The sequence below is a fragment of the Cryptotermes secundus genome, unplaced genomic scaffold (assembly GCF_002891405.2).
Source record: "Cryptotermes secundus unplaced genomic scaffold, Csec_1.0 scaffold108, whole genome shotgun sequence".
Lineage (NCBI taxonomy): Eukaryota > Metazoa > Arthropoda > Insecta > Blattodea > Kalotermitidae > Cryptotermes > Cryptotermes secundus.
The window spans coordinates 2,378,062-2,392,452 of NW_019719358.1; the positions used below are offsets into that span (position 1 = coordinate 2,378,062).

The 14,391-nt window shown below is 39.0% G+C and overlaps 1 protein-coding gene and 1 long non-coding RNA gene across 3 annotated transcripts in view; one reads left to right on the plus strand and one right to left on the minus strand.

Moving 5' to 3' along the window:
• The window catches only part of LOC111864515, a 96,285-nt gene extending 92,953 nt beyond the window's left edge, over nucleotides 1-3,332 (plus strand). Inside the window, exon 3 of the long non-coding RNA XR_002842813.2 lies at nucleotides 2,371-3,332. This is a non-coding gene — a long non-coding RNA (uncharacterized LOC111864515). The remainder of the gene's footprint in view (nucleotides 1-2,370) is intronic.
• Nucleotides 1-14,391, minus strand: part of LOC111864508 — a 459,338-nt gene that overhangs the window by 137,305 nt on the left and 307,642 nt on the right. The gene's annotated exons all lie outside the window — the stretch shown is intronic.

Genomic DNA, 14,391 nt, shown 5'->3' on the forward strand with positions numbered 1-14,391 from the left:
TGACAAGCACTACATAAAGTCAAAGACAGCTTACAGGGAACACTGGAGAAAAACACAATAATGCAGACAAGTAAACAAACAACAACAATAATAATAATAATAATTTCATTCATTCATCAATAATGCAGCCAAGTAAACAAACAAATGATAATAATAGCAATAATAATAATTTAATTAACATAAATCTAAGTGTTATTGAGAACTGAGAAATGAAACGTATAAATATTTAATTGAGAAATGAAATAATAATAATAATAATAATAATAATAGTATTAATTAAACTCTCAATTTATTTGCGCGCTTACTGAAGAGACAAGAGCCACATTATATAAATAGTAAGAGGAACGAGCCAAACAAAACAAACACATACACAAAAGCAAGAAATAAAAGTAAACAATGTGTATCATTTAGATATTAATCAATAGTTCAATTAGGACAATCAAGCCAACCGCGATGCAGCGAGAATAAATAAATGTATATGCATGCATTAATCTTGTATACAATTATGAAATATAATGAAGAAAAACAGCTTCCTTTCCAAGTACGCTAACGTTCCTACAAACAATATTAGAAGCTGAAAAAACATCTGACAGAAGGGCAACACTTACTAGAAGAGCAGACTATGTATATAGAAGATTCTTTGCTACACCAAGCAGGAACTCGAAGGCTAACAGTTTCCATACAAGGAGAACAAAATTCAGAGCCAAGGTATACCTGAATAAGGAATAATACAGCAACACCAACACTATCACCATCAGCAAGGACAACACCATCTCAGATATTTAGTTTCATATGCAAACGTAGCAGCTACATCAACCAGTAAGGGTCGGAGCTGTCACACATATGGATGCAGGGCACATACATATGTATGAGATTTATAATTTCATAATAAGTGAATTGGAAAACAGAATAGCGTAACTGGAAAGTAACAAAATTAACGGGAACATTGATATTAGGGAAATGGTTTCGAAAAGTCGCTCTTTTTACAGACTTCATTCGCGGCCAAGACACTGCAAACGGAAGAACACTTATTACACGAAAGTAAAGTCTGCATTGTCTCCAACTGCAACTCTGATATGCATTGCTAATAACATAACTCCAAAGATAATGAAAATGCAGCTGATAAATTTAAAACGAAACGTGACACCATTGTAACTGCGTGTAATGTTAATCGTGTTACTCCGAAACTCTGAAATGGAAAATATTGTTCTCTGTATTGTCCGAAACTTCTTAAATATCCCATAAAATCCGAGAAGAATACATTTCATTCCGTTCTTAATTACACTAAGAAAAGCAGTTCCTTATTTGGCTCCTGTTTCATTTACCACAGAGCTTTTCAGTTGCTGTTAATTAAGGTTCTTGGGCCCAGTATTGGAAATTACACAGATTTCTTCAAGAAACTGCAAGGAATGTTCATTACGTTTATATTAAGCTTATATATTTGTGGGATATTTCACGATGTTATGAATACCTTAGGTCGAGTGGACGATTAATGACGAAAGAACCTGAAAGCATGTGAAAGGAAACGATTTTGGAAGAATTTGAAGTATAAATGTGATATTCATTAGGAGGATGTAAGGAGAACTGCGAAGGCGGAACCGGAAGTAGAGGCGCTGACTTCTATACGGCGGCGCTCGGTGTGTTAAGGTCATGAGCGTAGTCGGTATAGCGACTGTCTACGGGCTGGACGACTGAAGTGTCGGAGTTCGAGTCCCAGTAGGGTCAAGAGTTTTCTCTTCTCAACATCCTCTCCAATGTGTACCGGGGCCCATTTTCCCCGGGGGGAAATCTGCAGAGGCGTGAAGCTGACCACTCACCTCCACCTAGTACCAAGGTCAAGAGAGTTTAGATTATATATGTCCAGTCCCCCATAAGTCTGCATGGCGTAGTACTTAACTCGTTGAGCACAGGGACATCTTTACCTTTTAATGTTCTAACTATCGCGAATGTCAGTCTGAAGACATAAGATTTTAGAATAAAGATGCGGTAAAAGATTCATTTAGTAATTATTAACCCTCCATATTGTATACAATTGTAACATCTGTTTGTGAAGCGAAACCGTGTGAATGGTTCTTATTTCGTATTCGGCTGATTCTCCATTCGATTCTCCATCTGAAGCACTGCTTTTCCGGACAAGTGTATTCGCTTTTTCCGCAGCCCATTTTCACAAATTGTGGGACTGCATCTAGAAACATTCTATCTATTCATAGCAGATATCGACTTCTACTCTGTAGCAGTTAACTGCTCCGATCACAGTTGCAGCGAGGTGTAAGGTATGAAATTTCTTCTCCCTCTCAAACCCTGGGATCGTGGATTCGAATCTCACTCGAGGCATGCATGTTCACGTTTTTTTGTCTCTGTTCTGTGCAGGTAGCGGCCTTGCAACGTGCTGATCATCCGTACAAGAATCCAGCCAACCGTAAAAAAGAGTCATAATTTCAAAATAAATTCTGACAGGAAGAGACCAGAGGGCCTAAGCAGTTAAGGTAGAAGAAGAATAAAAAGAAGTAGTTAACCTGCAGCTCAAACTGTTAGGAATTAAATAACAAACATGAAGAGATTCTTAATGCAGCAAAGAATCTGTAGGTAGTGAATTTAACTATATTGTGATGTTAAGACCCGTGGCTAAGCAGCGACTCTGTAAACAATGGCCGTTGCCAGGCAAAGCACGCAACAATAGAACAACAGGGTTATGCAAACCGTTTCTAAGTAACGGATCGGTAAACACGCCTTGTTGGAAACAGTGTTTTGTACTATGTCCGTGCAAAGTCCTTATAAAGAAGTAGTTGGTTGGCGATCCAGTTCGACTTCCACCTTAGACCTGCGAGTCGTACTAGGCGATGGGAAGGAAACCCAGTGCCTGAGGGTATAACAAGGTCATTTTGTTACAGGGGGAAATAAATACGGGGACCTTGCCCTCCGGTTTGTGAGAGTTCCGAACCTGGAACAGTAAAATATGGTCATGATTCCCACATGATTCGGAGCCGAGAATGACCACGCTGCCGAGGGTCAGCAGCAATCGTAAACGCCAGATCCATCCTTTCCTCAGAGAGGATGTTACATAAGGATTAAAACTACAAGTGTTCAGTTGGAAAAAATTACTAGTCGTTGGTCTCAAGGGGCTTAGGGCCAAGACGAACTGGCGCTAAACCGCCAGTCATGAAGTAACCCTCACTCTCTGACGATCCAGTTCAACTGAGTGAAGTGACGTGAAGTAGAGCTACTTGAAGCTGGTGAGCGAGAGAGTTCATATGCCAGGGCATTTCTGTTGAAAGTCAGCCTGTGAAGAGAAGACTAGGAGGTTGGTGCGAAATGGCCGCCAGCCTGGGACCCAGTTAGTTGAGGACAGTTCTGTATGGGAGGCTATGAAGAAAAGAGTTATTTGCAAGAGTGCGGCTGTGAAGAGAAGATATTTTGTTTTCTGTAGTTACAGTGAGACTTTATAGTTCCTGCGTTAAATCCGTTGCCAGGAAACGGTTAGTGAAGACTGTAATAGACTGAGGGTACTAGTCTGTGTGTGTCAATGCTGTAGTTCCGAGTGGTGAACACAAGTGGTCACTAAATCGAATATCCAGTCACACACCCTAATTCGTGATAATATCTACATGAGATAAACATCGAATTGTGACTAAATTGATTAGGATTCTGATAAAATACATATATGTATAATGATACGTTTCAAATGTTTTACTATTGAACGAAATGTATATATAAAGCGAACAAGTCCATTGTCGGCCGTTTAAGCAAAGCTACGACCTTTTGTGAAAAAAATTCTAACCAAATTAATGCATTTAAATAAATAAATGTCAAGCATGTAGCTTTGTACGAGTGTGAAACCTGGCCTCTGGCATTAAGAGAAGAACACAGAACGAAGGGTGTTTGGTAACAGGGCTCTGAGGAAAATATTTGGTCCAAAAAGGGATGAAATATTAGGAGGTTGGAGAAACTGTGTAATGAGGAGGTTCGTAACTTGTACTATTCCCCAAATACGATTAGAATGATCAATTCAATAGGATGCGATAGGTAAGGCATGTAGCACACATCAAACAGAAAACGAATGCATATACGATTTTGGTGGAATGGCCAGAAAGAAAGGAACTACTAGGAAAACATTGATGTAGGTGAGATAATAATATTAAAAATGGATTTTAGATAAATAGGGTGGGGTGGTATGAAATAAAGTCATCTGGTTCAGGAAAGGGACCAGTGGAGAGCTCTTGTAAATATGGTAACAAATGTTCGGGTTCCATAAAATGTTGGGAAGTTCTTGAGTAGTTGAGAGACTGATGGCTTCTCAAGAATGGCTCAGGTCTGCGGAGTTAGTTAGTTAAGTAAATGTCAAGAATAAATGAAGTTATTTTCGTTCCACGTAAACTCATAGATCACGGCATGGCGTACTTTAAAGTTTTTACTAAAGTTTGAAGCATGAACGTTGGGATCGCAGCAGCAAGGCACACATGTATAATGAATCATGTTCACTCAGTTTATAACGTACCACAGTTTAACTCACAGCAGTTTAATAACAACCTTCGTACCGCCATTTAACGGAGCCGAGCTTTTCCTGAAAACCTAAATGTCAGTCCCACAGCTGGTTAAATATTTCCACCAGTTTTATGTAGCATGTAGGTTCAATATTCCGTTCCAATGAGTCCACACATGGTACCTATTTTAAGCTATATGAATCTAGTCCACATCGTCACATATCTCTAAGATTCACTTTAATATTACCCTCGTATCTATATATGCATCTCCCAACTGTCACTTCCCTTCAAGATTTTCCTATAAGACTTTCGTATTCCTGTGTCGTAGTTGCTGTGCGTGATAAAAACGACGCCCATCCAGTGTCATCACTGTGCCCAGACCCTCTGTTCAAATACATATCAGAATGATTATGCAGAGTAGCTAAGAATGGTAGCTTCGAAAATATTGAATATAATTTCGCAGACATTTGGCAAGGAATGTTTGCCAGGGTCTGAAGTTGAACTGGGGTCTCACAATCTCCCAAAGTAAAGAAACGGCAGGAACACATCAAAGAATTTCTACGTTGGGCCTCAGACTAGGGCCTAAGAATGAAAACGTTATGTGATTGTGAATCGAATTCAACTGGCTGATGTTAAGATCCATGTTTTGAATACGGTGATGAACATTCGAGTTTCATGACGAAATTCTTGAGAAGTTTCTCTAGAAGCACTGAGTCCCACGCGGCTGCGTAGCATATAGAGTTCAGTACGTGTATTGGGTATGCACCGGCATGCAACGTGAGAGATGGAATTCCATTTCATTTTAATCAGGAATGAGGTAATAACCGAGTGTTACAATTCCTGCTTGCGGAAATTTATTCTATATTCCTCTTGACCATCGGTTAAATCCAAAGATTTCCAAACATGTCACTCTATTTCCTTCATGTTATATGGTCGAAAAGAATAATTACCAAACTCTGCCTCTCTTGCTGGTTCATGGATTCTGAGAGTAACTTTTTTTTTTTCGATTACTCCTCGAAGTTTCTAATGAAAATTCAACCTCTTACATGATCCTGGCTCTTATTTTAAAGCAGTACTTCCGTTTAATTTGAACCAACTCTCTAGACTTTGTAGTAATTTATTTTAGGTCGTTCTAGAATCATTTTCCTTATTATTCTTGGAATCTATTTCATCCATTTTCCCACTGAAACTAGTTTTATTCTTTTACCCCCGTTTCTCGTCTTTTATCTTTTCTCAGGTTCTTGCTAGTTCCTCAGACTCGTTTGTCACTGTCTGCTGCGCCGCTGTACGGGCGCGAGCGTGTAGAGAAGGGAACTCCGGCCGCAGAATGCCTCTCAGGAGGAATCCAGATCTGCAGCTGACATAAGACAAGTTCAGAAGAGAACTTAGCCTTCCAATGCTTCAACCAATATGTTAGGAAAAGCAGTATGCATAAATTAATATTTATATGATTTAGTGATCCGCTTGTGTACACAATATTCAGTGTAGTTTCTGATATTATTAAGCATTCATCTCAGAATCTCAAAAGTTTCACACTATCGACACGTTAGAAACCACCGCCGAAAATGTTCCGTACGTAATTTGGTCGCAGTTACATATATACATACAGTATATCACATGCATAAATAGGACGTTTCGTTAGATACGAGTATCTCTAGAAAACTGAACGTACAGTAGACGTTTCGCGCGGTCACTACATATTATGTTATGTAATTTAATTTGAAAGTTATATATTTTTAATTTTGTGTTACAATACTGCTACCATCTATGTAAGAAGTGAAAATAATATTGCCCCAACGCCATAATATCCTAAGTACGCTATAATGTTAGTCTGTTACTGAGGCATGAAATAAAAATAATACAAAGTCTATCGAACTCTAGAGCCATAAAAAATTTATCAATTGCTTTAAAATTTATTAGGGACAGGTTCAATGATGGGTGACTTAAGTTATCGACCAGTGAGGGGTTTTTGTGAACACAGCAATGAACTGTCTGGTTGAATATAAGGAAGGAAATTTTGATATCGGCTTACGGAGGACTCCGATCCATGGTTTTTGTTATTTAGCTACATTCAGAGATTCCACGATGGTTTATTTCGGACTCTGGATGTGGAAGAGGTAACACAGTACAATTCTATGGAGGATAATTTATTTTGAACATCCGTATACTTTAATATGATGAAAAATGAAGAACCCGTAAGAACAACCACATTAAATTCGATATGGTAGCATATATCCAACATTAATACCATATTTATGGTAAATTTTACTCGAAAACATCACTATGATTTTGATACAAAATTTCGAGGATGTAAATTATAGAAATGGAAAACACGGTAAGCGATCAAGTCCAGGAGTATCCAAATTTGGGTAGTTCCTAATGACAATAAACTTTCTTACTGGTCCTCCTTTGTAGCTGCATTACCTTAACGTTTATGAGACACCACATTAAAAACATTACGAAATTATCAGTCTCATAATTGCTCAATTTATGGACCGGCCTTCACGATTATAAACGAAACACGCCTCTGTGTCCTTAAAACGAATACAAGATCTAAGTTAGACTACGAAGCTGTCTTCTCTTGAGTTCTATGTAAATTGATCCGCTTGGTTACTTTCGTATTTCTGAAAAGGCTTAATATGCTTACACATTTTCTTCACAATAAAAACGCCACACAACAATGCCATCTTAACAAATTCAGTTCTACGAACGAGACACCCCGTTAAGAATAGCCCTCAGCTTCTGTGGTAGGGTACCACATTTATTGACGCATGAATTCAAATAAACCTTCGTCCCAACTCATTATAGTATAACAATTATTATTTTGCTGGACATTATCCACAATCTTGTCTATTCTAAAAAACAGTCTAGTTTCTATTAAAAAACACAACGTTTCGAGAACTGAAATCTGTCCCCGTCTTCAGGTAAAACCTACTCAGTTGGGTCCAATAGACAGAGCTAGCCCCTATCTCCGGACAACTATGCACAATTTCCGAAGGGATTCATAAAAGAAGCACAACTTCCCTTCGGAAATTGTGCATAGTTGTCCGGAGATAGGGGCTAGCTCTGTCTATTGGACCCAACTGAGTACGTTTTACCTGAAGACGGGGACAGATTTCAGTTCTCGAAACGTTGTGTTTTTTAATAGAAACTAGACTGTTTTTTAGAATAGACAAGATTGTGGATAATGTCCAGCAAAATAATAATTGTAACAATTTACCATCATCACAAACTGTTAGATCTTATCATTATAGTGTAGATCAACAATTGTGTGTTTCAACTGTGGAAGTTTTAAACTCGCACTACAATGGAGAGACATAAGATGATTATGGCTCTTACAGTAAACTCTGCAAGAAAAAGGTAACAATTCTAAATATACACACGCACCGTAATAATTCTTTCGTAACGGGATTTCTCCTGTTTTCAGATGACTCGTTCCTTAAGTTTAATGCCTCGAAAACCGTAAGGAGTTATGAAAATACTAAACTGGCCATGACATCTGCTCGATCTTGAAACAACGACAGCAAGCCTGGGCAGTGCTTATTCAATTCGCTAACCCCTTCGGCTTGTCCGTCCGTACGTCAGTGACGTTGAAATGATTCGACAAAGCCGAATGGATCTTCATAACATTCGAAAGCTATCAGGGTTAATAAAATATGTCGACATACTCAGCCGATCATAGTGGCCGTGCAGTCTAAGGCATGGAAGTGTCTTCGTCCGCTCAAACATTGGAATAGTGGGTTCGAATCCCATTTGAGGCATGGATGTCTTTTTGTGTTTATTCTGCGTTTGTGGAGTCCTGTGTGGAGGTAGAAGTTTTGTTACTGGCTGATCCCCCGGTCGAGGTGTCCTACCGACCGTGTAAAACTCAAGAAAATGAAAAAGCGGCAACCTTCCAACAAAAGGCTATGTAGAGCCATGGGTAGATATATAGATAGATAGAGTCAACATATTCGAGTTATGGTTAAATGGAACAAAATAACAATTACACTGATTGAAAGCCTAAGCGCTTATAATGCAAGAATATTATACAATGCCTATAGGTAACATATCCTAATACGGTTCTACAAGTTCAAACTTCTTGTTATTACAATTGTTTATTCGCTCAATGCCACCCATTACTTCAACTTACGAGAATATCCCTCTGTTAATTAAGAAGACTGGAATAGATGCCATTTTGGTGTGTGGGGATAATGAATCAAGATAGAACCATATCACATTAAGGTACATTATCATAATAGCCAGTTAATGTAAATACACGTAACTTATTTTCACACGTGGTGGCCTTAACACACGGGTAATATAGCTGGTATGTTGGATACTGTCTGCCGATGAAGTTTTCTCATTCTCAGAACCTGATTCTGTTTAGGGGCCAAAAGTGTAAGATTCCTTACTTTCTACTGTCAGATGACAAAGGAACATTCCCAGTTTCCGAAAAAAAAAACTGAGACTGTATGCAGCCTCCCATATATCAATCGAAACAGTGTCAAAAATATTGTCATAAACTTTCAAACATAGCTTAATTCGAGCGTTCCGTTTACAGACACACAGTACATAAAGGCCCAACAAATACCAAATTATTGATGGAGGCGACCAGAGGCTATAAAGATATTGCAAGATACTGTCGTATCTCGAATTTTGATGATATTTGTATTATATCCGCAGAGATATCCAGAGAATATAAATTTTACTAGTGATGTAACCGAATAAGAATGTGGAATACTGTATTTTATTACACGGACATATCAGAAAACATCTGTGGCCACGAGTACCTGTATTTACAACTGATTTACGAATAGAATAAGTGAAATTCATTCAAACATTGCTCTCGCTATGTTCATGGAAATTAATTGACTTAATTTCCTGGGGATAAAACAGCTGGGGCGTGAAGCTGACAAATCACTTCCATCTACCTCCGAGTTCAAGAATGGTTGAGGCATACCTCCACTCACTCATACCTTCATGATGGTGCTCGATTAATTAAACGTAGGGACAACTCTATCTATTAAACATAAACAAAGCAAACTCCGTGGCCTGTAGTCCGCAAGCGAACTATACCGATCGAGCGACTGCCGCTTGTCGGCGAAGTTAGTGCCAACCTTTTCGGATAGAGGGTGCCGCGTGGTCAGTACAACGAATCCCCACGGCCACTAATTTCGGTTTTCTAGACCGGAGACGCTATTTCCTCGAAATAGCTCCTCAGTAATGCTCATGCGGCTGAGTGGACCCCGTTACAGACCCACTACTTCTCAGAAAATCTGGTAGCACCGGGAATCGAACCCGAGACCTCTGTATTTGTAGCCAGGATCTTTGACCACTAGGCCACAGAGGCGGTCCAGCTCTATCTATTAAATTAATTTTTTAAAAGTTACCTTGCTAGATCAACTTAATGATGATGTCCTTGAAGACAGATTTTATTGGTGGTTCCCTTATTATTTAACATTAATTTGAACTGAAGAGAATATAGGCCTACAAGTTTGGAGAGTAACGAATTACGGGGAGATAAGATTTCGATCAAGGGCAAGTCGCCTATCTGAAACCACTACCTTATTTTTAGCTGGGTTAATACTAAATACTAACACGGCGTTGATAATATATATTACGGCTTTCTGGGCATGTAACGAATATAGATATTCCGTAGGAGCATGCTATTTCTATCTTCAGGATAGAAATATATGCTGAAGTTCCAATCGAGTTATTATAAGCATGCTACAAGCAAGGGTCCAGCTGGTGTTGGGTTTTGTTACCCCTCTCCCGTGGGTCTCAATGCCTTGCTTGCAACGGGCATTTACTTGCAACAGTGAAATATCCTCGCCCCACGCGCTTCGAACCTGAAGATAGAGAGAGCATGTTCATCCGAAACCCCAGTATCCCTTTACATAACTACACAATGTCACAACACAAAACACCATAAACTGTACCTTACACACAGATATAATTCAAAGCAAAAACGTTAAGTTTGAAATATTATTGGTACAAATAGCCGATGAGATTAATGTGATAAATATACAAATATGTATGTATACAGAAGAGTAGATTCAGCTAAGCATGGAAGTTATTTCACACCGAATATGAAATCTCTCTTCAGATATGAATTTCTCTATTGATGCTGACATGGGACAGTAATCCCGCAGCCCAGATAAGCAGCACACAGAAAAGCATCAGTAAAATTAATTGATGACCGTCAATAGAATCAATCATTCGCTTCAGATCACCAAGTGAATAATTTTAATCTCTTTATCGTATATGCGAAACACTGGGGACCTTAAAATAAGAGCTGTATGCCTAAAATCTGGTTTTGAATACATGGGGTATAAATTCGGCAAAGTATAATATAAAGGAATTCAATTTCATATGTGACGTATCAAGCAATCTTTATACTTTTGAGTTTCTAAATATTTGGAAATATATATCTGCATATTGTACGTATATATGTATATAATCATGTGTTCGGCCTACTCACTGTGAATGTGTGCAGGCTTTATCTGTTTACCTACCTAATTATACATCCTTCCGTCCGTCGGTCTGTCTTTCTATTTCTCTATCTACCTAAAATTATAATACGCATACAATTACGGATATAAATAAAAATTTCCGGATTACCGTGACACAAACAAATTACTATATTCCACTCACAACATGTTTCGACCTAGACAGGCCATCATCAGGTTATTCTTGAAGAATGTATAAATGATGACGGAATATAAGTGAAAGTAAAGCTAATCCTCTAGCAGGCCGTGGAGGCACACACGGTTGTGAGACGTCGAGGTTCCCACATTTTGTAGATAATCAGCTCACAGATGGCGGTGATGTTGTCAGCCTTAAGTCCTGGCCACCCTTTACCCCAGAAAGATTCCTGATACTCATTTCTGTTAGTGGCCGAGTTGATCCCAGGGTCATAGTGCAGCTGGAAGGATTAGGTTTATTGAAAAATCAAATAACCTCATCGGGGATCCAAACCGCGACCTTCCGGCTTGTAGCATAGTGTCTCAAATAAGAAGTAAAGTATAGTGCAGAATTTTAGTGGGTCAGAATAAACGGGATACAAACTAATCTGGACAGAAACATGTTGAGACTACAATATTAAGGACATTTGTTTATATGATGGTAACTGCCCTGTTTTTATATACAAGAACCACAAACAGGATGCAGCACCACAAGACACAGATATACACACTAATGCACATATGTACACACGCATACCCACACAGATTAAATTCATCATGTATAAAATTATCGGAAAGAGAAAGTTAACGTAATCAAACGACAGTTTCTAGTAACTTTTTCATTTAGTCTGTAAATACTCAAGTTTTTTACGTAACTTGAAAGTTGCGTAGGACGAAACCGATACAAGATCTTTCATTTACTATTTGTTTTTAGATTTCTATTTTCCTTGCCAAGGAAAAATTCCGTTTATATTATCTGGTGGAATATTAAAATATATAAAATTTAGAGTTACTTAAAATAATGTGTATTAAGTAAGATCTGAGGTTTTGACGGCGGTGACTATGAAGAATGTCGTCTTCTGGGATGTAGCGCCGTGTAGATCTTATGTGAACCGAAGTTTCGGAGGTACGTATCGCCTTCATCTTCAGGGTAGAAAAATCCTTGAGCGAGGAACCAGCGTGAGCAGATGGCTGAAGACTGAGGCCACCCTGAACAAGGAGGCGATATGTTCCTCCGAACCCTCGGTTCGCACAAGATCTACACGGCGCTGCATCCCAGTAGGCGGTATTCTTAATGTATATTACATTGAACTTCAACTCTCTCAATATTGAACACTTGTTAATCGACCTTAAGTATGCGGAAACAGCTGTATCATACAAGGGGAACAGCACATGTTTTCTGCAGTACGTACATAGAGATGTCTGAGAAGCGGTTTGTCTCCTAAGGAAAGAAACAAAGAACATGATGAAGCCACCACCCACCGTTTTTCCATGTGGAGCTTCATTCTCTCTTCTCTTTCGGTAGGAGAAAGATGAGTTAATACGTGGTAGAAATTAAGGCTAGAAATGAAATAAAAAGAAGGAATAAGGAGTAGGTAAAAGGGACAGAAAAAACAGAAAGCAAAAGAGAAGGGATTTTTGTTTTGCAACTTCAACCCATTTAGCATTAGGGACATTTAATCCTGTTAGGATGGCTCCTAATCTTATACTTCATCTAAAACCATGCTGTAAGACTTAAAGGTCTGCTTTTGCATTTAGGTGCGGGATATGAGCAGCAGTAGCCTCGTTCCATGGCTTCAAAGTTTTTAATTTCAGGAGTCACTTTATATTCACAGTCACCCATCCCCTCACCTCACACTTCTCTTCAACGTCTTCCTCTCTCTCGCTCCAGTTTCTAATTCTTTATGACATGCTCTGCTCTCTTTTCTGTTGTAATTATATTTTATTCTCACCCCATGATGGTTACTGCTGCATAACCACTAATAAAGTAAAAGAAGCATGTTTTATTCTTCCTAAGCGGAAGGATAAATGATACTCTCTTATTTTAAATTATATTATTCTCTTGCAGGCATAGTAAAATGCATTATAGTTCAATGTATTCAAACTTCGACAACAGAGTCCCTTGAATTTAAATTAGGGCACAAACTGATTAACTGACTCCATACAACAAAGTCTTTCATCAAGCAATAACAAACAGTCCCTCCGCCAAGAATTTCCCCATCTTTCATGACACCAGAAGACCTCTTTTGTGGTCTAGTGGTCAGAGTTCCTGGCTATAAATCCAGAGGTCTGGGTTTCTCCACATCTTTCATGTTACCAGAAGACCTCTTTTATGGTCTAGTGGTTGGAGTTCCTGACTACCAATCGATTCCCGGCGCTACCAGATTTTCTGAGAAGTATTGGGTCTGGAACGGGGTTCACTCAGCCTCGTGAGGATAACTGAGGAGCTACTTCAATGGAGAAGTAGCGGCTCCAGTTTATAATACCAATATTAACTGCCGTGGGGATCCGTTGCGCTGGTCACGTGACACCCTCTATCCGCAAATCTGGCATTAAATTAACCGAGAAGCGGCGGTCGCTCAGTCGGTATAGTTCGCTTGCGGAGTACAGGCCACGGAGTTTAGTTTTTGGTTCACACCAAAAGACTCGTTACCGTGTTGGCAAGAGCCCGCCGCTGGTCACTCTTGCGAGTTAGACAAATTCTGTATACGCTCACAAACCCTATTTTTCTACGATCCATTTAAATATAATCCTGATATGGCTAAGGATGGAGTAGGAATAGCTCAATCGGTATAGCGACAGGCCGGGATTTGATTCACGGCAGAGACAAGAGATTTTTCTCTATTCCACAGCAGTGAGACCTGTTCTGGATTCCATCTAGGGTCCTCGCCAATGGGTATTGGGGGCTCTTTCTCCAAAGGTAAAGCGGATGGGGCCTGAAGCTGACCACTCACCTCCATCTAAAGCAGAGGTTAAGGATAATGGAGCCACACCTCCAATCCCCATTTCGCCTTCATGACGTAATGCTTTATTAATTAAGAACATGAGCAACTTTGCATTTTATAATTAGGGTTAGGAATAAGTTGCGGGGTTTCGTAAACACAATAGTTAACCTTCATTTTCTGTGTGAGGCCTAACCTCAAAGATTCTGTTTCATGATATGTTATACAGACTAAGCACATAACCCATTATAAAACAACAGAACGTAGAGATAACAAAAAATAAACTGTAAGTACAAAATACAGTAAAACTTGGTTATAGCAACATCGGTTTCTGCGACACCTTGTCTATTGCGTCAAATATTCAATGGTACGAACTAATTCCTTATAAAGAAACTGTTTTTATACCTTGCTTAGTACGACATGCACAAATGTATCAACCTCGTATGTAACGTCATTTTCATTCCTGAATTTCTCTGATATGGACATTGAACGTAATTTAGAAAGTGTGTATTGGGCAAGTAA